Source organism: Acomys minous, assembly GCF_964271855.1.
Source record: "Acomys minous genome assembly, chromosome: 20".
Lineage (NCBI taxonomy): Eukaryota > Metazoa > Chordata > Mammalia > Rodentia > Muridae > Acomys > Acomys minous.
The window spans coordinates 16,190,946-16,208,080 of NC_140502.1; positions in this window are offsets into that span (position 1 = coordinate 16,190,946).

The window sequence follows — 17,135 nt, forward strand, 5'->3', positions numbered from 1 at the left end:
GTAGATCAGATCTTCTGGGGTGTAGCTGTCTTTAAGCTCTGTCTCTATACCCTGTAGAAGTGTCCAGCCTCTCCCAGAACTATATGCCTGGAGGGACCAAGATCACTCTAGGTCATCAATTAGACACTGCAAGCAAGACCCATGTTTCATCTCCCGATACCGTGAGAGATCCTGCCTTGCTTGGGCCAGGTGCCCCAGCTAGGATCTCTTGTTCTGGGAGTTCAGGGCCAGTGCCTTGTGGCTGGGCAGCTGGGAACAATAGAGTTGTAGAGCTCTGGCAGTTGCCCGCAGAACCAGCTCTTCCCATAGGGCTATGATGCTCTGCTAATGCTCTAGGTCAACAATTAGACACTGCAAACATGACCCACCCACGTCTTGTCTCTCAATAATGTGAGAGTTTCTGCCTTGCTCAGGCCAGGTGCCCCAGCTAGGCTCTCTCATTCGGGGAGTGCAGGGCCAGTGCCTTGTGGCTGGGTGGCTGGGAACAGTAGGGTTGTGGAGCTCTGGCAGTCGCCCGCGGAACCAGCTCTTCCCACAGGGCTATGATGCTCCACTATCACTCTAGGTCAGCAATTAGACACTGTAAGCAAGACCCACATCTCCCGATAGGCCTGTGGAAGCAGTCCAAGCTGATTTCTCACTGCAGCTGTTTGCAGGCTCAGTCCACTGTGATGGGTGTTAGGTTGGGCCCTGGATGGCCAGTGAGCTCCAGTCCCACTTTAGCTGTCTCTGTTGGGTCCCGCCGCCTGTGTTTCTACTCGGCCTGGGTGGGTGACCTCCGTAGTTTGGGGTGGTGTGGAAGGAGGAATTCTAGGGCAGGTTCACCCTCTTCACTGAGACTCCTTTGGCTGGGGGCTCCAGAAAATCTCCCCAAACAGCGAGTCGGTGCTGCAGTTTGCATGTGGATTCCGTTCCAGAGTTTGGGGAGTACGTTTAGCACCTCCGGGATGTTGCTTGTCCCAGGGGAGTAGGCCCCCTGTTGGTCTGCGGCCTTTGGGGCTCCACTCACCTACAGTTCTCAAGATCCAGCAATCACAAAACTCAATTCTAAATGGACCCCAAAATTCCACGTAAAACTAGGTACACTGAACCTTATGGAAAGGGGGGTAATACCCTTGAACTCATTGGACAAAGAAGACTTTCTACACAGACTGGGTTTCTTTGTGTAGCCGTGGCTATCCTGGACTCACTCTGTAGACCAAGCTGGCCTCAAACTCACAGTGATCCACTTTCCTTTGCCTCACAAATGCTGGGTTTAAAGGTGTGTGCCACCACACCTGGCTTTTATTTTATTTTATTTTTTAATTTTGACATAGCTTCAAACTAACTTTCTCAAAGAGTTGCAATTTGGCTACATTAGACATAAGTTACTTTCACTACAGGAGAAGTACCCATGTTGATTTTCTTTTAGTATTGAGCGCTACAATTAACACAGGGACTGCCATTTATAGGCCTGTTGCTTCTTCTTTTCCATGTTGCTAGTCCCTTCGGTCTGGATTCTCATCATATGTTATTCCTTACATTTCCACTTTGTTGTCTTGACTCATTGTATCTAACATTTCTATATCATACATGACAAATTACTTTTCTGCATAGTGAACCTGAATGGTCTATCATGTATCTATCAATCAATCTATTTATCATCTGTCTACCTATCATTGTATCTATTCACCACCATGTTCTTTTTAGTCATGCTCTTTTTATGTAGCTCTTGGTGTCCTAGATGGTAGAGAGATAGCTGCATCTTCCAAGATTTTCACAGAGTTGGGCAAGGGCTCAATCACTAACCCTCATCAATTTCTACTTGTTTATTTTGCAAGAATTTCATATTTTGGTTAAATTTAATCTGTTGGGTGACTCAAAATCTTAAAGGACTTTGGGCCGTAACCTAAGGTCTTCCATTATACAAGCTGTCATAACAAGTAAGGGGCCTGATAAAGCTTCTATATGAACGCAGGTGGAATTGACTAAACTCTTCAGAAACAAAGTATCCCTGCTGTGGATGGAAGAGGATTGTACTGTCACAAATATGTACCAGCAGCTGTCTCCTGAATGCCCATGCAATGTGGAGGCATTCTGTGAACACACAAGCCACCATCAGTCCTACTCATTGAGCCCTATGTACTTATGCTGGGGCACTTTACACTTGTACAATGTGTTTGTGGGCAACTGTGGGCCCTTATATCTCTTAGTGGCCTGGGGCACCAAAGTGAGACACTATATGGCCCAAGTTAAAGGACCTGGATGGTGGTGCTATTATCCATGAAATGAGTCACAGCCAGGAATGTCTTAGGGTAAGTAGGCCCTTCCCCACAGAGATATGTGGATGAAACTGGGTGTGTGTGGGGGCACACCTTAATGGTGGCACAAAGGAGGCAGATGCAGTCAGATCTGTGTGAGGCAGAGGTCAGCCTCGGCTGTATAGGACAACACGAGCTATGCAGAGACCTTGTATCAATTAATAAAAAGAAAGAGGTGGAAAAATACATAAAGAAGGGTGACAGCAATATAAAGGTAGAGCAGGGTGTCTAGGGTGCAGAACAAGTGAAGGCTCATTTCTTGACATGGTAAACAACCAGTGGAGGTAATATTGCTCTTGGCTACAGCCCTAAGAGGCAAAGAGACCAAATAATTTTGTGCCAAACCCATGCTAGTGTCTTAGGTCTGAAGCAAACCTTCACTGACTATATGTGTCCAACAGGGAGCTATACTCAAAGGATGCATGTTGTCCTAACTGGGAATGAACACTGAGCAAAGGCCCAGCATGGGCAGGTTGGCTGAGTGTCAATTAGATAAAAGGTATACCCAGCTGGGAGTTTTCTGAAAGGAGAAGATATTAAAGGTCAGGTCGGGTGAGTTCAGCTTCAACCACCAGAATGCATCTTAGCAAGATTGGAGAGCCTGCTGTTTTCCCCGATGAGTTAGCCACAGGGGGTCCTGTGTAGATGAGATGGTGAGGGTGGGTTGGCTGCACTATTTTGCCCTTCTACCCCAATGAATAAATTTTACTATATTTCAACATTTATCCTTGCTATTCTGTCTAGGTAAGATTTTATGTCAAAGTAGGTTTATTAATTAATATTTATTTATTTTCCACACAGATTTACTCTGTGTAGCTTCCACTGTCCTGTACTAGCGTTGTAGACCAGATTGACCTTAATTCATAGTGATATGCCAGTCTCTTACTCTCTGAGTGTTGGGAATAAAGTCATGTTACACTATGACTGGTTTCTCAAAGCGGTTTTGATTTGCCTCCATCTGATGGTTAAGGATATTGAAGGTTTGTTTGCTTTTTTTTTTTTTTGAGGCTTCTTTTCTTTATATAGTCAAGTCTGTGGTGAAGAATTCTGTGTAGACCAGGCTTGGGAGCACTTCACACACATCCTCCTAACTTTGCCTCCTGGGTGTTGGATTGAATGCATGTGCCATCACACCCAGCTTATTGAACATTTTATTCATTCTTATCATTATTAGTATTCCTATTATTTTTTTCAACATGGCTTCTCAGTGTATCTCTGGCTGTCCTTGAACTCTGTAGGCCAGGCCAGACTGGAATTCACAAATATCTTTGTGGCCTTGGCCTTCTGTGTGCTTGGATTAAAGGTGTGTGTCACCACACCCTACCATGGCTGCTCTTCTTTTTAGTTTATTTACAATTGTTTGCTTTGTCTTCTAAATATTAACCCACTGTCAGATCTTGTGCGATAGGGCATTTCTGGCTTCAGGGATTATAGGTTTTTAAACACTGGATATATCAATACCAATCATATTTTCATGCATTCCCCACCCCATAGTCAGGAATAATGTTGGACTCCATTTTTCTGTGTGTATGTGTGTATGATGCATTCATTTATACACATATATTGCTGAAAATGAAAGAACCTGGTGTTAGGTGGCCACAGATATGGAGAAGACCTGGAGAGAGAAAAGAACATGTCATGCCTGTTTATAAATATATATATATGCATATTTGTCTTTTTTGGTGGTTTTATGAAACAGTTTCTCTGTGTAATAACCTTGGATGTTTTCAACCAGGCTGCCACCAAACTCACAGTGATCCAACAGTGTGTCTGTCTCCTGATTGCTGTGATCAATGTAATGCAGCACTGCACACTAACTTCATATCTGTCATTTTGACAAATATGCATTTTTCTCTGTAGCTACTGCAGCCTGGGAATGAATTGTGGAGACCAAGTTGCATGGTACTCACTTATATCCTCTTGCCTCCACCTCCAGAATATTAGGATTAAAGGTAGACCCTATATTAGGTGATTAAAATACTTTGAGCAAACTTTCCCTCTAAAATGCCAGTTATTACTTTTCTGTGTCTCCAAGGTTGCTTTACCAGTTGAAGGCCTTTGGAGAAAAGAGATGCCTGCAACATGCCCACTTCCATCACATGTGGCTCCCCAATCATCACATGACATCACATATAGTCTTTAAATAAGTTAAGTACTTCTACTGGATGTGTCAGTGAGGGTTAGTGTGATGCATATGAGCAAAGAAGAGGCCTGAAATTCCAACTCCACATATACTAGGCATTTGTCTCTTGCCATGCCTCACTCATAAAATGGAAGATTTTTTCTTCTCTTCTGAGGCGAGTTCATAGTAAAAACAGAAGTGTCCGATTTTGGGCTGACTGTGGTAGTAGACAAGTTTGATCCCAGCACAGGAAGAGGTATAAAGATCTCTGAGATTGATACCAGCCAGGTTTACAGGCTGTGGTCAATTTCAGACAATGGCTACATAGAGAAATGCTGTTTTGACCTCCCCCCCTCAAAAAAGTGGTGTCCCATTAACACACATTTCTCTTTTTTGTTTTTGTTTGTTTGTTTGCTTGCTTCTAGACGGGCTTTTTTGTGTCACCTTAGCCTCTCCTGGTCTTGCTTTGTGGGCTGGGCCAGCCTTGCATCCATTTGCATTTGCCTTCCTTAGCACTCAATTTGAAGGCAAGATCAACTATGCCCTGCTTTTAGAAACATTTCTTGTCTCCTGCCTGTTTTCTCAAGGGAAAATTTTGCTCACATATCCCTGGCTGATCTAAAGCCACTCTGTGGCCTGGCTATCCCTGAAAGTGCAATACTGTTGCTACAGTTTTGTACAGAGGTGCTATTCTGAGGCAGTGGCCCAGGTGTTGCTCTTAAATAGCTTTTCAGAACATTATGAATCTATGATTATTTCGATATTTAAAAACCTAGAGCACAATGGAGACGTGTTTTCTTTGTTGTTTGATATTTTCCCTTGAGGTATGTTTTCCTGTAGCCCAGGCATCCTTTGACCTGTTGTGTAGTCAAAGCTGCCCTTCACCTGATCTTCCTGTCTCCAACTCTGAGGATATAAGCACCTGCTGTACTGGTATGCTGTGTAGATGCAATAAATGTTCCTAAGTTCTGCAATGTTACAAAGATGAGGCAGTTAAGTATAAATACATACAACTGGGCCATCATGGGCACCATTTAGCCTGCAGTGCTTACAGGTCATATATGTTTGAATTTTGCACTTTCAATGAGATCCTATGAGAGGAATAGAAGTAGGTCAATTATAGCAAAAGCTATCTATTTATGAGGGCAAGGCCATGTATTCCCAGCATAGAAGAGACTCGGCAAGATCTCTGCAAATATCTTTCAGGGAAGCCAAGAAATGCAGGAACAATAAAGAAGTAGGAGTGGATCTCAGTGCATACACTGGGCTCCATCCTCAGTACCACATCTACTGTGTTGGGGGATATCATGGTAATTCCAGATGCTCAAGTTATCACAAACTACACGGCGAATTCATGGCCAGATAAGAAACACAAGACCCTATGTAAGCCTGGATTGGTAGCACGTGGCTTTAATCCATCCAAGCATTTTGGGAGACAGGGACAGGCAGACACCTGTGACTTCCAGGCCATCCTGGTCTGTGTAGCAGGTCTATGTGAACAGAACCCAAGCCACCATCAGGCCAAGACTTGAGAACTCTGCGCAGAAGTTTTGGGGAATCTGGGTGATGACCACAAATACTTCAGTGAGTTTTGGGACAAGCTGGAAAGTCAGGATGGCCCATGAAGAGGCAGGGTTGTAGGAAAGGGAGCAAAGAGGGAGGCTGAACTGGCACTTGGACTTTATGAAGAATGTTCATGGGTGAAGGAAGAGATTGCTCTAAAGTTAAGACGGAGGAATCAGTAAGATAAACAGAAGGGGAGAATCCCTGGAATAAGGCTAAATAGAAATGTCTTTCTTCAGAAAGTGACTGTGAGGTACACCCCAATATCTTGTGGGCTTGATCTCCAAGAGGACAAGGACAATTTTCCTTTTGTTTTTCTACTCACACAGTCATGTCTCTCTCTGTAATTGCTCTGGAAACAATGAATCAATCCTACTGAGACTCTAGGTAAGAGAAATATAGGAGATGGGGAAATAGAAGGACCGAGAGGGTCCTCAAAACCTACAAGAAGAACATCATGATGGGTGTCAGGGCCTGGGGGGTGGGTTCTGCTCAAACTACTGCACTAACCAAGGACAATACAATTGTGTATCTTTTTACTTCTCTTGAGTGTTGAGATTATAGGGGTAAGCTAACACACCAGTCTTCACTATTACCTTTTCTCACCAGTTAATGACTGGTACCAATCTCCTATTGTCTTATTTATTCTTTGTCTTTAAATAAATAACGTGATTGTTGTAAAACTTCAAGTGTCTCTCTTTGTACTTTACAAAATGCCACAACATGAAGAAAATTAAAATCTTGTGTACTTGAGATGGCTCAGAGTTAAAGAGCATGTACCGAGCAGCCAGTTCAGTTACAATCATCCATGTAATGTGTCTCCCAAGGTTCAGGATCTCCATTGCAATGATCTAACACACTTTGTTCCACTTAATGTGCACATACACTCACATGGGCAAATACATTTTTCAAACACTCAATTAAAAAGATAGAAGGCTGATCCCGTGAAAAATGAAACTGTGGGTGGGGCCTACTCTGTGACAAACTGGAGCCCTACTTCACTGTAGGCTCATGGGACAATATGAGAGTGCTCTGCCTAATACTCCTAGGAACAGGAGACATACTATCTGAATTGGACATCCTCTAACTAGACAAGAGTCCTAGAAGAGAAAAGGAAACACCAAAACTTCAACAGAAATTTGCCCCTTGTATAAGATGAGTTGAGGTAAAGATAGAGCAAGTAAGCTGGGTGTGGTGGTGCATGCCTTTAATGTCAACACTTGAGAGGTAGCAGCAGGCAGATCACTGTGACCTTGAGGCTAGCCTGATCTACAAAGCAAGTCCAGGACAAGCAAGGCTACACAGAGAAATCCTGTTTCAAAAACAAACAAACAAACAAACAAACAAAAAAGATAGAGCAGAGATTCAGGGAGTGTCTCAGTGATGCCTTGCCCAACCCATGACCCATCCAATTTTAGCAAGTCAAGCACTGATACTCTTAATGATACTGTCTTATGCTTGCAGAAATGAGCCAACAGAGTTTTCCTCCGAGGGACTCTACCTATCAGTGGTTCAAAGCAGATGCTGAGACTAATAGCCAAACATTGGGCAGTATATAGAGAGTCTTATGAAAAACATGGGAGAAGAAGAAGAAGAAAGAGATCTGCCAGTAGCTTCATGGGAAGACAAATGGGACAGACTAGCCTGGGCCCAGGGGCCTTGTTGAGACTTAAGCACCAACCATGAACTTGACTTATGCACTCTAAATAGATGTTGTCAGTGGGCATTCCAGGCTTCATGTGGGTCCTCTACTAAGGAGAGCAAGGGATGGCTCTGATATGGGCTGAGCTTTTTGATGAATCCCCCCTTGCAGGACTGCCTAGACAGGCCAATCCTGTCTAGCAGATCCCTGATAGAACTTAATGAACTGGGGTGAATGGTAAGTGGGGATCTCATTTCTGAGGAAAAGGGGAGGAGACAATGGAATGGGGAGGGAGAATGGCACTCTGGGAATAAAGGAGAGATGGGGCTATGACAAGGGAAAAAGTGAATAGAAATAATAAAAAATATAGAAGGCCAAGCAGACACACTAGCCTTTGTAAATGCTGTATCAAGCTGTGTGTTTGCCTACATATTTAATATGAAGCTTAAAGAAACAAAGGGAGGTGGAGCTCTGTTAGTTGCTACACAGCTTGCTGTATAAATTGAGAGTCAAGACAGTCATGGAAAGGTAGACAGACCATGTTTTAATTGAAAAAAATGAAGAATAGAAAAATAAGGAAGGAAGGAGTGCCTAATAATGGGAAGGAATAAGTAGGTCACATGGGCTTCAGGGTATGGAGAGGTCATGGTTCTGAGATGGTAACCAAACAGATAGCAGCATTTTATTTTGATCTGGAGTGAAAAAGAGTAGTTTTAAATATTTTGTCATTTTTTTTCAGCTCAGTGCCAACTGGTACTGTATATATTGGCTTTATAAAAAAGATGTACTCTATTGGGCCAGGCCTCCATATTCATTTGCCTGCAGACTGAATGAGGTTTCAGAGTGCCTGCATCTTCTGGATGTGAAGAGACAAACTTGGGGAGCCCATGAGGGTTCTGGATGGAGAAAAAATTCCAGGCCATGTTTTTAGAGTACTTTTGTAAACACCAGGATGAATATTGGAATGATGTGAGAATCTGATGATAGACAGTTTTCACTGGCCATGAAGCCTCTTATGTAGACGGTGTGGGAAGAGTGGGAGTACACTCTCCTTGTGTGTACCAAGGTCCCTTCATTTCTGTAACAGAGAGATGGATCCAGGTGAAGGATAGAAGACTTGAGAATTATAAACCTTCCTTTAGATTCTCCCCCACCCCCAGCCTTCCTGGACTGACAGTCTTGTGTAAACAGAGTAGTTGTTTTTATGTTCATCTACTATGGAGAAAACTTAGAAGCCCAGTAGACAGAATGGCAGAAGCAGAGAATGGATGAAGGTTTTGAACCATCCCTGCTGCATAAGAAATCTTAAGCAAATGATGGGAAGACTTGATGGGTAAAGCATACGCAATGTGGAAGTAGGTGGTCCATTTCCCTGTTCCTATGTACAGGAAGGAATTCTAATAGGGTCACATCCTAGTATGCTTTAATTTCCACCAGTGCCTGTAGTTCACCAAATAGATGCATCCTACCCACAAACCTTAGATCCATATATACCCCCATGGCCCCATGGCATGTACTAATTCAACCAAGTCTTGGAATGTATCTATGTCCCCACAGTGCTCATATATCCACGTGCTTGGAAGCTACAAAATGGAAGAAGGTCCTTAGGTGACCTCACGTTCTCAAGGGAACTCTTCCTGTTGTGGTTCCCATGATGCTCTCACCATTCACTCAGACTCTTGGTTTTTTGTTTGTTTGTTTGTTTGTTTGTTTGTCTGTTTGTTTTGTTTTTTGAGACAGGGTTTCTCTCTGTAATCTTGCCTGTCCTGGAATCACTTTGTAGACCAGGCTGGCCTTGACCTCACAGCGATTCATCTGCCTTTGCCTCACATGTGCTGGGATTAAAGGCGTGCACCACCACAATCCGCACTCACTCAGTCTCTTTAGGGCCACAGATTCCTCAAGTGCCCTTGGAATCCAGCAGAGGAAACACTTTCTGTATGACGCACAACAAAATCTGGTGATGCAAGAATATTTTGATTACTGCATATATCCAACCAGGGGGACTATGTGGCCCTAATGCAAAGGGATTGTGTGGCAAACTGTCAGATTCAAGGTTAATTCTATCTTGTATCTCTCTCCTCCAGGTGAAACAGCCACTCTCCTATCAGTCTCCTGCAAATTTAGCAGAAACTCTTATTTCCAGGGCCACTACACTGCTTTTGGCAGAGTACAACAGAGCTGTACACCTGTGCCTGGTTTTGCCCTCCTTCTCAGTGTAGGTACGACATGGATGCATGTAATAGCTGAACAGAGATAGTAGATCTCCCTATGTATCTCTGAACGTTTTGCTGAATTTTCCTTAGTTTCTGGTATGCTACATCACACCTGCCCTGACTTTATCCCTATATCTTGGAATCAGGATTCATATTTCTCTGTGTCTCTGTCTCTGTCTCTCTGCATCTCTCTCATCGAAGTGGGGAAGTGAGGGTTGTGTAGGAGTGTTGGGTAGAGAAAGCCTTTTACTCTCTTCTTGAACATGTGTTTTCTTTCCATTATGCCTCCAGATCTGCTACAAGAACAAGCATGAAAAATACAGTTTAGATAATACACATAATCCTTTTTAAGTAATTAATTTATTTGTTCACTTTATATCCCAATCACAGCCCCCTCCCTCCTCTCCTTTCTGCCCTACCCCCATTACTCCTCCACCATCCTCGCTCCCCGATTCCTCAGAAAAGAGGAGCGCCCCTCCCCATCCACGCCATATCATCAAGTGGAATGAGGGCTGAGCAGGTTCTGTTCCCCTGCGCCCTGTCAAGTTAGCCCAGCCAGCTCGGAGTGATCAAAAAATCAGAAACAGATTCCGTCTCAGAGTCAGCCTCCACACTCCTTAATGGGGAGGGACACTCATGAAGACTGAGTTGCCTATCAGCTATATCTGTGTAGGGGGCCTATGTCCAGTCTATGAATAGTCTTATTTGCTGTTTCAGACTCTGCAATCTTCTAGTCCATTGGCTCTACTGGTCTTCTTGTAGAGCTCCTGTCACCTTTTTCTTTCCTTCCTGCCACTTTGCCACAAGACTCCCTCTGTTCTTCCCAATGTTTACAATGAGCCTCAGAACCTGTTTTATTCTACTGCTGTGTGGAGTTTCTCAGAGGACATCTATGCTAGGATGTCTGTAAGCATAGCAGATTATCCTTAGTCATGTCAGGGGTGTCTCTCCCATGGGGTTGGTCTAGTTGGGCCAGGTATTCATTGGACATTCCTTCAATCGCTGCTCTATCTTTATCCCAGTATATCTTGTAAACTGTAAATTTTAGTCTTCATTTTGGTGGGTGGGTTGGTTTTCCCCTCCCTCCTCCAAGAGTCCTGTCTAGTTAAAGAGTGTCCCCTGAATGATTAAGAATCCATGAGCCCTGATACTAGGATTCATAACTAGAGTTGCCCCATATGCACCCAGAAGTCCACCCTGTATTAGGTCTGCTGATTGTTTGAAAAGAGTGCCTGGCATGTTGTGGAAGTGCATGCCTTTCATCCCAGCACTCGGGAGGCAGAGGCAGGTAGATGGCTGTGAGCTCAAGGCCAGGCTGATCTATAAAGCAGGTCCAGGACAGCAAAGACTACACAGAAACTGTGTTTTTTGTCTCAAAAAACCAAAATGTAAAAATAAAAGTAAAAAATAATAGGGACTGCCTGATATGCTCAGTTTCTCTGGAGCTGGTGCTGTGTTTGGCCACACCTGTGGCGATTTAATTGTCACTACCTCTGCTGCCTAAGCTTATGAATATCCAAGCACATCAATGGAGAACTCCATAAGCAAATTGATCTGAAGGCTGGAAGTTTCTCCCCATTAAGAGAAGGCCTGGGGCCAGGTGCTGGTCGTGCACACCTTTAATCCCAGCCCTAGGGAGGCAGAGGCAGGTGGATCACAGTGATTTCAAGGCCAACCTGGCAGGACAGACAAGGCTACACAGAAACCCTGGCTCAAAAACAAAAACAAAAAGAAATGATGAGGTCTGTGATAGTGCTAGAGTTATACCTCCAAAAGAAATTCTGGATGGCCAAGCCCCAGCTGCATCTACCATCACTGGTCAATCCACAACTGTGGAAGCCAAGACTGAGGAAGCAGTGGTTGAAGGTCCAACCTCAGCCCAACTTCAGCTCCCACCTGAGCTGCAGCATTACACCCACTGTGTGCTCAAAGCAAAGTTCCATCTTAAGCTCTGCCTAAGAATTCTTCAAGACTTGGTCACTCTTGTTCACCTGGCAATACATCTTTGCCCCACGTGTCCTCACTCACTCATGGTCTAATAACAAGGTTCCTAACCAGGAAATCAGTGTAGTAAGTAAGAGGTTGCTTAGCATACAACAGCAGGACATTTCTACAGAAGCAATCTTGGTTGAATCGATGCTCTTGTTTACTATCAAGGTGTTGGTTTGTAGAGTTCAGCAACTCTCTAAAGCAGAAGACTTTGTTCATTGCTAAGTTTATTGTGCCCTGCCAGATGTTTTATTTCATTTTTTTTTAACATGAGGGACTATCTTGAACCACCTAGTATGCCTCCCCTCTTCTCTCAATGTATATGTGTTACAGGAACATGCTACTAGGACACCCAGATACATTTGCCTTTTTGACATCGGTTCTAATGCTGTTTAGCCAGGCTAACTTTGCATGTTCTGTGAACTGTTTGCTTTTGTTTCCTGACTGCAGGAATTCTAGCTAGTGACTGACAGTTTGGACAGCAATTAGAGTTACATTTGGTTTTTTTATTTACAAATTTTATTTTATTTTTATTTCATAAGATAAGATCTCTACATACAGGTCTGGCTATCTTGGAACTGACTATACAGATCAGTATGGCTTCCACAAACAGAGAATTTCCTACCTCTGCTTCCCATGTGTTTGTATTACATACCTGCATTATTTTATTGATACTTGCAAAGGCCTGAATACATGCTTGAACCTGTTTGTTGCCTGAGAGGGCAGGTGAGTGTAAGATTCCATAGGAATACAGTTACAGGCAGTTGTAAGCCAAATTGTAGGTTCAAAAAAATTTAACTCTGTTCATACTGCTTGAGGAAAAACATAGATGAAATGGTATTACACCATGGTGGGAATCCTAGACACTCCTCCATGGTGCACAGCATCCTTAGAAATAAAATATTCAGCTGGGCAGTGGTGGCTTACACCTTTATTCCCAGCACTCGAGAGGCAGAGGCAGGCAGATTTCTTTGACTTTGAGGCAAGCCTGGTGTACAGAGTGAGCTGCAGGGCAGCCAAGGCTACACAGAGAAACCCTGTCTCAAAAACCAAAATGAAACAAAAATCAAAAACAAAGAAAGAAGATGTTACATTGTTCAGCTGATATTCGGCGGGACTGTACATCAAGTCAAATGGGGACTCATTGCTACCTTCACTGCATTCATTTCAGGGTCTCCTATGACCTCTTCCTCTTGCCTTTGGAGATACTGCGTATCCCTAGAGCTCTTCTCTGCAGGCAGAATACTCATCCACACAATATAAAAGCAATGCATCGATTACATGAATGCTATCCAACATTCAACCAGTGAAATAAGTATTTCCAAGCTCAGCTACCGTAAAATAGTTTTATGTGTCCCCAAGTGCTGATGGCTCATCAAAGTTGTGCGCCTGTCAGAGGACAGCCTGCAGTAGTTGTTCCCTCCTTCTACCAGTGTGTGCCAGTGATGGAAGATGTATCGCTAGGCTGAATGTCTCTATTGTATTGCCCAAACTCTGTTTCTATTTATTTAATTATGTATTATTTTCTGTTTCTATTTTTCTGAAGCAGCATCTTACCACCTTTCCCAGAGAATCCAGACGTGAAACTCGGCTTTCTGAGAGCCAAGTAGCTGGCACCACAGTGAAGCATCCCTTTTGTTTTTCTTTTATTATTGAGTGCTACTTCTACTCCGTGTCTCTACTCCTTCCTGGCTAGATTCTAGTCATAGGTAAGTCCATGGATTTCAACTTAGTTCTGTCTTTACTCATGTTGCCTTTGATATTTCTACATCATTTCATCTCATATACATGACAAATTATTTTTCTGCGTAGTGAATTTGATCTATCTAAACATATGAATATATATATATCCATCTGTCTTTTGCATCTTGGTCTGTTTGTGTAGCTTTTAGTGTCCTGGATGTCAGGACAATAACATCTGCCTCTCCGAGATTTTCACAACCCTGGACAAGAGATTTGACACTAAACCTCACCTAGCTCTATTTGTTTCTTTTGCATGAATTTGATATTATAGTTAGTTACAATCCTAGTAGATACCTAAGAACCAGACAGGTCATGGCACAATAAACTTAGGTCTTTTATCACACACCGTTTTTAGAACAAGTAATGGTTTATATGAAGCATTCATATTCCTGTAGGTGAAAATATCAAACTCCTCAGAATCAAGGTATCCCTGGTGTTGATGGAAGAGGGTCATTCCCTCACAAAAATACACCAGCAGCTGTCACCTGGATACCCATGCAATGTGGGGGCAATCTGTGAACACACAAGCCACCACCATGACTATATCTTGATCCCTCTGTACTTATGCTGGCTACTCTATACCTGTACAATGTGCTTATGGAAAACTGTGGGACCTTATAATTTCCAGTGACCTGGGGGACCAGACTGAGGCTCTATATGGCTCATGTTAATGGACCTGGATGGTGGTACTATTGTTCTTGAAAATGCCTTTGGTCCAGGAATGTCTTGGGTAAATAGGCCCTTCCCCATGAATATATGTTGACCAAACTGGGTGGGTGGGGCATATCTTTATGCTGGCACTAAGGAGGTAGAGGCATACAGATCTGTTAAGTAGAGGCCAGCCTCAGCTATATAGTGAAATATAGGATGAAATATAGGACATCCAATGCTATGCAGAGACCTTTTGTCAACTAATAAAAAGAAAGAGGAAAAAAATAAAGAAGGGTAACAGCAATTGAAAGATAACACAGGATGTATAGGCTGGATGCTGAGTGAAGGCTTATTTCTTGACATGGTAGACAATCAGTGAAGGTAAAAGTTCTTCTTTGTTGGAGCTCTAAGAGTCTAAGAAAACTGGTAAGGGCTGGCCAAAGATGAGCTACTCTTTTAGGTCTCAAACAAAGCATCAGTATATCTACCTAACAAGGAGCAATGCTCAAAGGGTTCAGGTCTCCACATGGTGGGAAGGCACACTGAGCCAGGTCTCTGGGTGGGAGAATTGGCTGATTATCAATGGATAAAAGATGGGTAGGTTCCTCTCCCCTATGACTGTCCCTAAGGGGGATTAACTTCCCCTGTGGGATAACCATTGAGATGTAACAAAAATAAATTAATAAAAAAAGAAAAAAAAGATGGGTAGGTTTGGAATTTTCTGGATGAAGAAGATATGTAATGCGACGTTCTGGGAATTCAGCTTCAACCGTCAGGATGGATCTGGGCATGATGGCAGATACTACTGTTATCTCTGGTGAGTTGGTCAAAGTGCATCCTGTGTAGGTGAATTGGTGAGGGTGGGGGTGACTATGCTGTTTTGCCCCAAACCACCAAGTAATAAGCTTTACTCCTTTGCTACATTTTTCTTGTTATTCTGACTAGGAAAGATAATATCTCAAAGTAGGTTTTTTGCTTATTTATTCTCCACAGGGTTTCTCTGTGTATCCTTGGATAGTCTATACTTGCTTTGTAGGCCAGGCTAGCTTCAACATAAAGTGATCTGTGAGCCTCTGCTTCCCTGCATTTTGGGATTAAGATCATGCTACACCATGCCTGGCTTCTCAAAGTAGTTTTAATTTGCCTATATCTACTCCTAAGGTTATTAAAGTTTTGTTTGCTTATTTTTTTGAGACATGTTTACTCTATGTAGTCCAGGCTGTGCTGGAGATTTCTGTGTAGACCAGGCTGGGTAGGAGCTCACAGATATCTTCCTGCCTTTGCCTCCTGAGTATGGGATTGAATGCATGTGCATGCACACCCAGCTTATTGTACATATTTATTCATTATTAGCATTATCACTATTTCTATTATTTTTTAGATGTCGCTTCTCAGTGTAGCTCTTGCTGTCCTTGAACTCTGTAGCTCAGGCTGGCCTTGCATTAATAGATATCTTCCTGACCTTGGCCTCTTGTGTGTTAGGATTAAACGTGTGTCACCACACCCTACCAGGGCTTATCCTTTTTTCAGTTTATTTAAAAATATTTGTTGTGAGTTCTAAATAGTAATCCTCTGTCTGAAATGGTGTGATAAAACATTCTTGTATTCAAGGATTATTTTTGTGCTACACCACACAGCTGTCTTACCAGTTTTTAGACACTTGGTATACCAATCATATTTTCATGCAAACTTCACTCCATGTTTAGGAGTAGGTAGCTTTATTTCTCTCTCTCTCTCTCTCTCTCTCTCTCTCTCTCTCTCTCTGTGTGTGTGTGTGTGTGTGTGTGTGTATGTGTTTCATTCATGCATTCATATATTTTACGAAAATGGGAGAACATAATGTTGGGGGCCAAAGATATGAGGAAGACCTGGGAGCGAGGAAAGAACATGGTCTTATGTATATTCATAAGTGTATATGTATTTTTATATTTTATTGGTTTTTTTGAAGTAGAGTTTCTCTGTGAAATAGCACTGGATGTCCTGGGACTCCCTTTGTAGACCAGGATTGCCTCAAACTCACAGGAATTCAACTGCATCTTGAGTATTAGCATCAATGGTGTGCATTACCACATACTGTCTGCATGTTTATTATTTTGATAAATCATTTTTCTCTATGATAACAGCAGACAGGGAATGTACTATGTAGGCTAGGTTTTTACAGCAAGTAAGAGTCTGGATGGAGTTTCTCAAGAAAAGCAGTTCTAAGGGACTGCACCCTTGGGAACCAAACTGAGGTTCCTTAGTATGGATTAAAAAGATTTCAGTCCCTCACAAAAAGACTTCAGCACTGTCTTTGAATGCTGTTTAGCCTAGGAATAATCTGTGAACAGAACCCAAGCCACTATCAGGCAAAGAGCTGATAACTCTCTGCAGCAGTTTTGGGGAATCTGGGTAATGACCATAAATACTACCGTGAGTTTGGGGACCAGTTGGAAACTGCGGTGGCCCATGAAGAAGAAGGGTTGTAGAAAAGGGAGCAAAGAGCGAGGCTGAACAGGCACTTGGACTTTATGAAAAATGTTCAGGGATGAAGGAAGAGATTGCTCAAAAGTTAGGACTGAGAGATCAGTAAGATAAAGGGAAGGTGAGGAGCCCTGGAAGCTGGCTGATTAATAATATGTAACTTGAAAAGTGACTGTGAGGTATACCCCAATATTTTCTGGTTTTGATCTCCAAGAGGACAAGGCCAATTTTCCCTTTGATTTTACTACACACACAGCCATGTCTCTTTGCAATTGCTCTGGAAACAATGACTCAATACAGAGGTGATCCATATCTGTAATCTTCACTCAGGAATCTGACAAAAGTTAATCTATAGAACAACCTGGGCTAACAGAGAGAGCCTTACTCAAAAGAAAGCCAGACAAGCATAATTGAATCCATAGGCCTATTGAGTCACATTGAAACCT